Raw genomic sequence first — 7508 nt, 5'->3', positions numbered from 1 at the left:
GAGATTTCCAATGAGTTCATCAATCGTCAGCTTGCTAAGATCCTTGGCTACATAGATGGCATTTACCTTGTTGTCCTAAGAATCAGGTAAAACACTAAGAAACTTCCTCACTAGTTTGGTAGTTGTGATGAATTCTCCTAAAGAGTTGAGCTCATTGATTATAGAGGTAAACCTAGTGTGCATATCATGAATAGATTCACCTTTTTTTCATTTTGAGCCTCATACCAGTGGTGAATGTCGATTTTGGAGTTCTTCTCGCGTTGTCCTTCGTGAGGCAGTTTGGAGAGCTTTCTAGATCTCTTTAGTACAGGTATGTGCGTGAGATTCGATTGTGCTCATCTCGCTCCCATACCGCGTACAAGAATCTTCTTTGCTTTATAGTTAACTTCTCCACGTCTTCTTCCCCGTCTCGCTTCTCAACGTGTTCTATCCTTGTTTTCGAGTGGTGCTGCCGCCTTACCATCTTAGTTTAAAGGGACATGAGGACCATCACAAATGATGTCCCACAGCTCTGAGTCTTTAGCCATAATGAAGTCATGCATCCTAGTCTACCACCACCCATAATATTTTTTGTTGAATTTGGGTGGTTTAGTGGATGATTGACCTTCTTCCAAGTTTGGTGGAGCTGCCATTTCACAAATTCTTTCTAGGTGTTAACCTTTTGGAAAGTACCTTCTCTGATACCAATTGATGATAGCAGTGCGTCCACCAAACATTATGTGGAGAGACATGATTGTCTACCAGTTCTCTCAAACAGTGCAGTAGGTAAAAAACATAAGATTTTACTGTGGAAAATTCCTTGCTCAAGGGATTAAAAACCACGATCTATCACGTAGGATTTCACTACACTGAGCAACTTTAGATTACAACCTCTTGCAATCTAGGAATTTAACTCAAATAAATCCCTCACCCTTACAATACACCAATTGTAAGCTACAACTCTTGACTATCCTTAGCCAAGCACACAACCACGTTGGACTAACTCTAGCCAAACCAACTAATACACTTGACTAACTCTAGCCAAGGGTACCATTCAATAGATTGAATAGGTAAACTGCCTAACAACTACTGAGAATTTAAGCTACCTACAACAGCTTCTTGAAATAAGAGTAGGATTACAGTTTAAAGAACAAATGGACAAAGACTCACAACAACCTAAAGAACATAGACATAATGCGGTGTCCGGATCTGTTCTTCACCTGAAGGGCTTTATTCTTGAGAGCATGCACTTGAGAACTTGTGGCGGCAAGGATTTGCATAAGATGGTTTAAGTTTTCAAGTGATACCCAATATGTTGGAACAAGTTGTATATATATTGGGGGAACATGTGGGTGAGATAGAGACCACTCATCCCATGTTTGACTTAAGGCATGGGCCGCAGCACTGCTGTACAGTTGTACAGTTGGCAATGCATCTTTACAACTGTTGTTGTTGACTGTACGACGTACAGAAGGAGCAGATAGCGAACCAGGTCTCTCTCTATTTCTTCAGCAGTTTGACAATCATCAAAACATAGAATGTACTTTGTCTTATTAGTTAGGTGCAAGAAGATAATATATACTCTATTTACGAAAAAATTGAAGCCCCCAGCGATTTGCTTTTTGGATTTTAACATGTTGCAAACCAACGAGAAATGAAGTCACCTTAAAATGGGAACCCCCTCCTAGGGGTCACTTCAAACTCAATACTGATGGTTCAACAGACACAAAAATCGGAATTGGGGGTATTGGGGGCACCATTAGAAACTCTAATGGAGACTGGGTCATGGGATTCACTAGAACAATCCACAGCATGACCAACACCATGAACGAAATTCTTGCACTTAGACAGGGGCTACAAATGGCATTAGATAATAATCTCATATCACTGCTGGTGGAGATAGACTCAAGTGAGGTAATTAATATGCTTAACAATGGGCGTGAAATTTTTAAACCCATTATTTTTTACTGCAGGTCATTGCTAATGAAGCTAAGGAGGCCGCCGGTGCAACACATATACCGGGAACAGAGTAGAGTGGCAGATGCCTTAGCAAAACAAGGAGCAAAAGAGGAAGTTTTTGTTAACCCGAAGTTTTTTATAGTTCCTCCAATGTTTGCAAATGAAGTGTTTTGAGCAGACATTTTAGGAACTACTTGTAAACAATCTATTCCAAATTGTAATTTTTTTCTACAAAACTTGTAAATTATGATGCTACTTGGTGTAGCACTAATGCTGCTAGCTGCAGTAACTCTGTTAACTAGTTTTATATACATATAAAGTATCTTTATTGACAAAAAAGAAGAAGTTGCATTATATATATTCGTATCCTCTCAATTACATGCGATAGAAATTTAATAGTTTAACTGATGCTCCAAAGATGTAAACGAAAATGGAGGTTCTATTATTGAACGAATTTGGAGGTTCAACGCAAACGGTATATATTGAGGTTAAGAAATAAGTCACTAATGCGTAGACAAACTAAATGAAGAATGATTTTCACCCCCAACTTTGCTTTAAAAATTAAATTTTCCACTCAACTTTGAACAATAGACATTCTCTCCCCTTTATCCTATGCAATGTTTATTTTACCCTTGACATTTTCAATCCCCCATCTATATAAATACCTTTTTATATTATATAAAATTTATTTTTTAACCTAGGTATGTATAAATTTTTATTTAAATTCATATTATAAGTAGAATAATCATTTTATGAATTTATCACTAAATCTAATGCTACTTTTTATGATTGATATCTTAATATTACATGGATTAAGTATATATATTTTGTATGTACATGCATGTATACACACACACATACATATTACCTGTTATATATATATGTATATTTGAGTTTCATATACATGTATATATGTTGAGTTTCATATACATGTATATATGTACATATATATATATTTAAGTTTCGCTTCTCTCTTATTCTCTATTGTCAATATATAAATGAGTTTTAGTTGTCACTAATGGAATACTTTAAATTATAATTTATATTCACTACAAGAAAGTATGGAAATGGCAATAAAAAATTTAATATTTGGCAACAACTTAGTTTTGTTGTTGGCAAATGAACTTTTTTGTTACCAAAGAATTTAACTTTGTTACATAAGATTGATTATTATTTTAAAGCATTTTTAAGAACAACAAAAAAGGTTGTTGCACGTTGTTGCAATAAGAGCTGTTGGGAAAAGTCTAAGCAACAATTTTTTTTTTGTTGCCAAAAGTACTTTTTGCAACAATAATCAATCTATGACAATAACAAAAGAAATTGTTGCCAAATATATTTTTTCTTGCAGTGATTAATCTATATTATTTTAAAAGCATGAATATAAATATTGGTTGACTAAAATATCCTTTAAATATTGAACGACTTTTATACCCTCTATATTCAAATTATCTCTTCAATATTAATGTCCAAAAACGTACAATTGTTTGAATTGTTGTAGAGTCCAAGCCTTTTATACATAAAATTATATATCCCTGCAAAGTAGGGATTCCAATCCGTGATGGGGTTATTCAGAGAATTATGAAACCAATAGCTTCCAAAAGTTGCTTGGGATATAATTAAATCCTATTTGGTATAGAAGTCATGCTCCCAAATAATGTAACGACTTTAAACGTTATAGAGAGGGTCCAATTTTTTTCTTTTAAGAATATTATACCTTCCTTATAGATATCAACTTAATTTTTTTGTAAAATAAATAAATGCTAAAAACCAAAAAATAAAGTATATGAAATATCTTGCCATTGGCAAGTACGGTTAATTTCTAAGTATATTAATTTCCATGGAAAAAAGTATATTTAATAATAATATTATGCTACTATTACAATAAAATAGAAAAAAACATACAAAAGAAAGTTGCGCATGAAAATATTTTTCGAAATAATGTTTGGCAAAAAGAATATAAATAGAATTTTAAAGAAATACTACTTCCGGATGAATAGACTTCTTATTAAAAACTAAAAAAGAAATAAACGTTTGCAGTTTAAAAATTATATAAGGATAAGGTAACTTCATGAAATTTGAGTACATGTAAGGGAAGAATTACTTCTTTTTTCTCAAGTCTAACATTTGAATAAAAATAAAAATTATATTGAGAAATCAGTAATCAAATAATTAATGGATAGAATTCAAGAATCAACTTGAAGTACATAAAGTTTTCGATAACAAAGTCGATTGTAGACTAAGGACATGGGTGGTTAACAAAATTGACACAATTTTTAAAAATAATTATTAATAATCTATTTGGTCAGTCTTTTGAGAATCATAAATTATTTTTTATGCTTATTTTAGAGAGTTAAGGTATTTGGCCAAACTTATAGGAAAAACGTAAGTGTTTTAGAGTAGTTGTAGAAGTTGTTTTTCAAAATCTTAAAAATAGAGTTTCCATTTAAAGACATTGCACATAGGTCAAAAGCGTGTGAAATGTTGATTCAATAATATCAATCAATTTTTTATGTACTTCAAAATTATAAGTATTATATTTGTAAGAAAATTGTTCTGTATTATAAACTGAAAGTTTATTATTTTAAGTATGTATTTCATGCAAGATATATTCGTGCAACGCACGAACATAGAGACTAGTTTATATATAAATAGGTAACCTTTTAGGAATTTGTTATAGAATATACCTCTGTTTTTATTTTATTTTATTATCTGCATTGAAATATATTTAAAAATTTATTGTTACCTGTTATTTTTACTTGTATAAACAGATATCAAAGTTTTGATTATTATTATTAAAAAAAAATTCTTATTCTTCTCATTTATTTCATTACCAAACGAAATTAAGTTATCTATTTACTTGTATTTCTCATTTTTCTTTTTCTGCCTCGAAAATAATATTGATATTTTTATAGAAAATTTGTTACATAGATTAAAGAGATTAAAAAAATCATGATTTTAAAGAAGTAAAATAAAAAAAGACAAGTTAATAATGTAAGGGTAAAACAGAGTTTTAAAAAAGTCAATTACGATAAAAGAAAATGACATAAGGTACCTACTTAAAACTCTTTATTACAAAATATATAGATGGTTTTCCTTATATACAAAACATAACGATATTTTACAAAACATGACAGATTTTCATTTTTTTTTTAAAAACATATTTTTTTTTAAAAAAAAAATTTTTATTTTTTTCTAAATTAACTTTGTAATTTAAAAAATTAATGTTTTACAATTTTATTTTATTTTTTAAAATTCATTTTTTTTAAAAGAAATTTTTTATATTTTTAAATTAATTTTTTTTTTTGATCGAGGCTTAAAAAATTAATTCAAAATTTTTTGTATGAAATGTGTAGATGTAAGTGAAATTTTTAATATAGTTTTCATACACAAAATTGTGAGCGAATTTTAAGCCTTGAATATTGTACGAAAGCTGTATAAGTATTGTTGTAGTTGTACTAATTTTATAGAAACTTAACAAGAACTTTATACACAAAAAATGTGAGCGAAATTCTAAGTTTTGAGCGAGATATACACATTTCATACCGTTTTCATACGTAAAATTTTGAGCTAATGTTTAAGCCGTAAACGAGATATACACATTTCATAAATTTTTCATACTCAAAATTTGAGCGAACTTTCTAAGCCTTGAGCAAGATATACACATTTCATACACAAAATTTTGAGCGATTATTTTAAGTCCTGAATGTTGTATGAAAGTTGTATACAGTGTTGTTGTAGTTGTGTTAATTTTATAGAAACCTCACATGAACTTTATACATGAAAATGTGAGCAAAATTCTAAGCCTTGAGCGGATATAAATTTCATACCATTTTCATACACAAAATTTTGAGCGAATTTTTTAAGCCTGGAACGCGATACACATTTCATACAGTTTTCATACACTGAATTTTGAGCGAACTTTTTAAGTCTTGAGCAAGACATACATGTTTGACAAAAAATTTTGAACCAATTCTTTAAGCCTTAAGCAGAAAAAAATTATTTTTTATTTTTAAAAAATATATTTAAAAAAATTAATTTTTATAAAAAAGAAAGTAAAAAAATAATTTTTTAAAAATTAATCATTTAAAAAAATTAATTAAAAAATATTTTTCCTTTTTAAAAAAACTTTGTGTGAAAGATGAAGATTCGTTATGTTTTGTAAATTAAAATGTTTCGTCATATTCCGTAAATACTTTTCTTATTATGTATTTATATGGGAGTATGATTATTGTTCAAAGTTGAGAGGGAGTTTGATTTTTAAAGCAAAGTTGAGGGGTGAAAATGATTATCACCCAATCACGAATTCCTCCACCACACTATGTTAGTAAAATTAGAAACAGTATTGATCTAGAAATAGTAAAACAAGAAAACAACTTATCCAATTAGCGTTGCGTCGTAACAAGCCACTACTTTGAAAGTGATTTTGGACCGACTATGGTGCAAATCGTTTAGCCTGGTCGCTCCCCAAGCTTCCACAGCACTTCCAAACACTTACACTAGTGGCTGGAACTTTGGAGTTTGCACAAACTGAATTGCTCAGAAAATAGAAGGAAGACAAATGAAGAACAGAATATATGGTTTTTGTATTGTGTATCTCATCGAAGGAAAGTCTCCAAATATATAGGTATGAAAAGTGACTGTTCAGAAAAAGGAAATAAATCAGCCCAACGGTTATGACCATAATGACTCACTTAATTATAAATGTTACAAATCTGAATAATGGCTCACTTAATTTCATAGGTTGCAAATCTGAATAATCAATTCCATGGGACGAATATGAACATATTAAGGTAAGGATATATTTGGACAATTTCTGGTAAGGATGTATTTGGACAATTTCGGGTAACAAAACCAAATTCGAATAAGGCCTCGCGCGCAAGGGGAGAGGGGGCAAATTCTTCACTTTTACCTACAAAGCCCAATTCCCATATGCGTGGGGGCCGGGGTGGGGGTTGCAAATTCTCCACTTTTGCCTACAAAGCCCAATTCTCATGTGCGCGAGGCCGCTATCTTATTCTAGCCCATATACTAGTCCAATAAAGGACTTCTCAATATAAAGCAGAAGGAAAGACTTTTTCACTACCAATGAGGAACATTTGCATTTCAGAGGACAAAAGGAAAGTAAGAGAAAATGAACTCACAAGGAAACTTTGACTTTGCATTAGTAATCAAGACTTAATACATAATTCCCACAGACTAAAGTACCAGAGTTTATCCTCGAACTGTGTGATGGACAATTTGTTTCAAGAGGAGGATGGATATACAAATTCCAAAACAATACTTACATGATTACTTTTGTTGTTGGTTGAATCTATCATGATATGATGATAACGACGTATAAGGACCCTTTGGTAAAATACTCGGAGCAAAATAAATGCCCCGGAAAATTGAAACGGTTTAAGTACCACTTTAAAGGGATTGATAAAATTAACCTGGTGTGTTGGTTTCTATTCGGGATGTCTAAAACTAGATGGCTTTAATTAATCAAGAGCAAAGAGTACTTGGGTTGTCTTTTCACTATTTTTTATTAGAAGAATAGAAATGCAGAGATTAATTAGTTGTATTAAATC

Source organism: Lycium ferocissimum, chromosome 4 (genome assembly GCF_029784015.1).
Source record: "Lycium ferocissimum isolate CSIRO_LF1 chromosome 4, AGI_CSIRO_Lferr_CH_V1, whole genome shotgun sequence".
In the NCBI taxonomy this organism is placed as follows: domain Eukaryota; kingdom Viridiplantae; phylum Streptophyta; class Magnoliopsida; order Solanales; family Solanaceae; genus Lycium; species Lycium ferocissimum.
The sequence above is the reverse complement of the archived record's forward strand: the minus strand, read 5'-3'. Positions refer to the sequence as shown.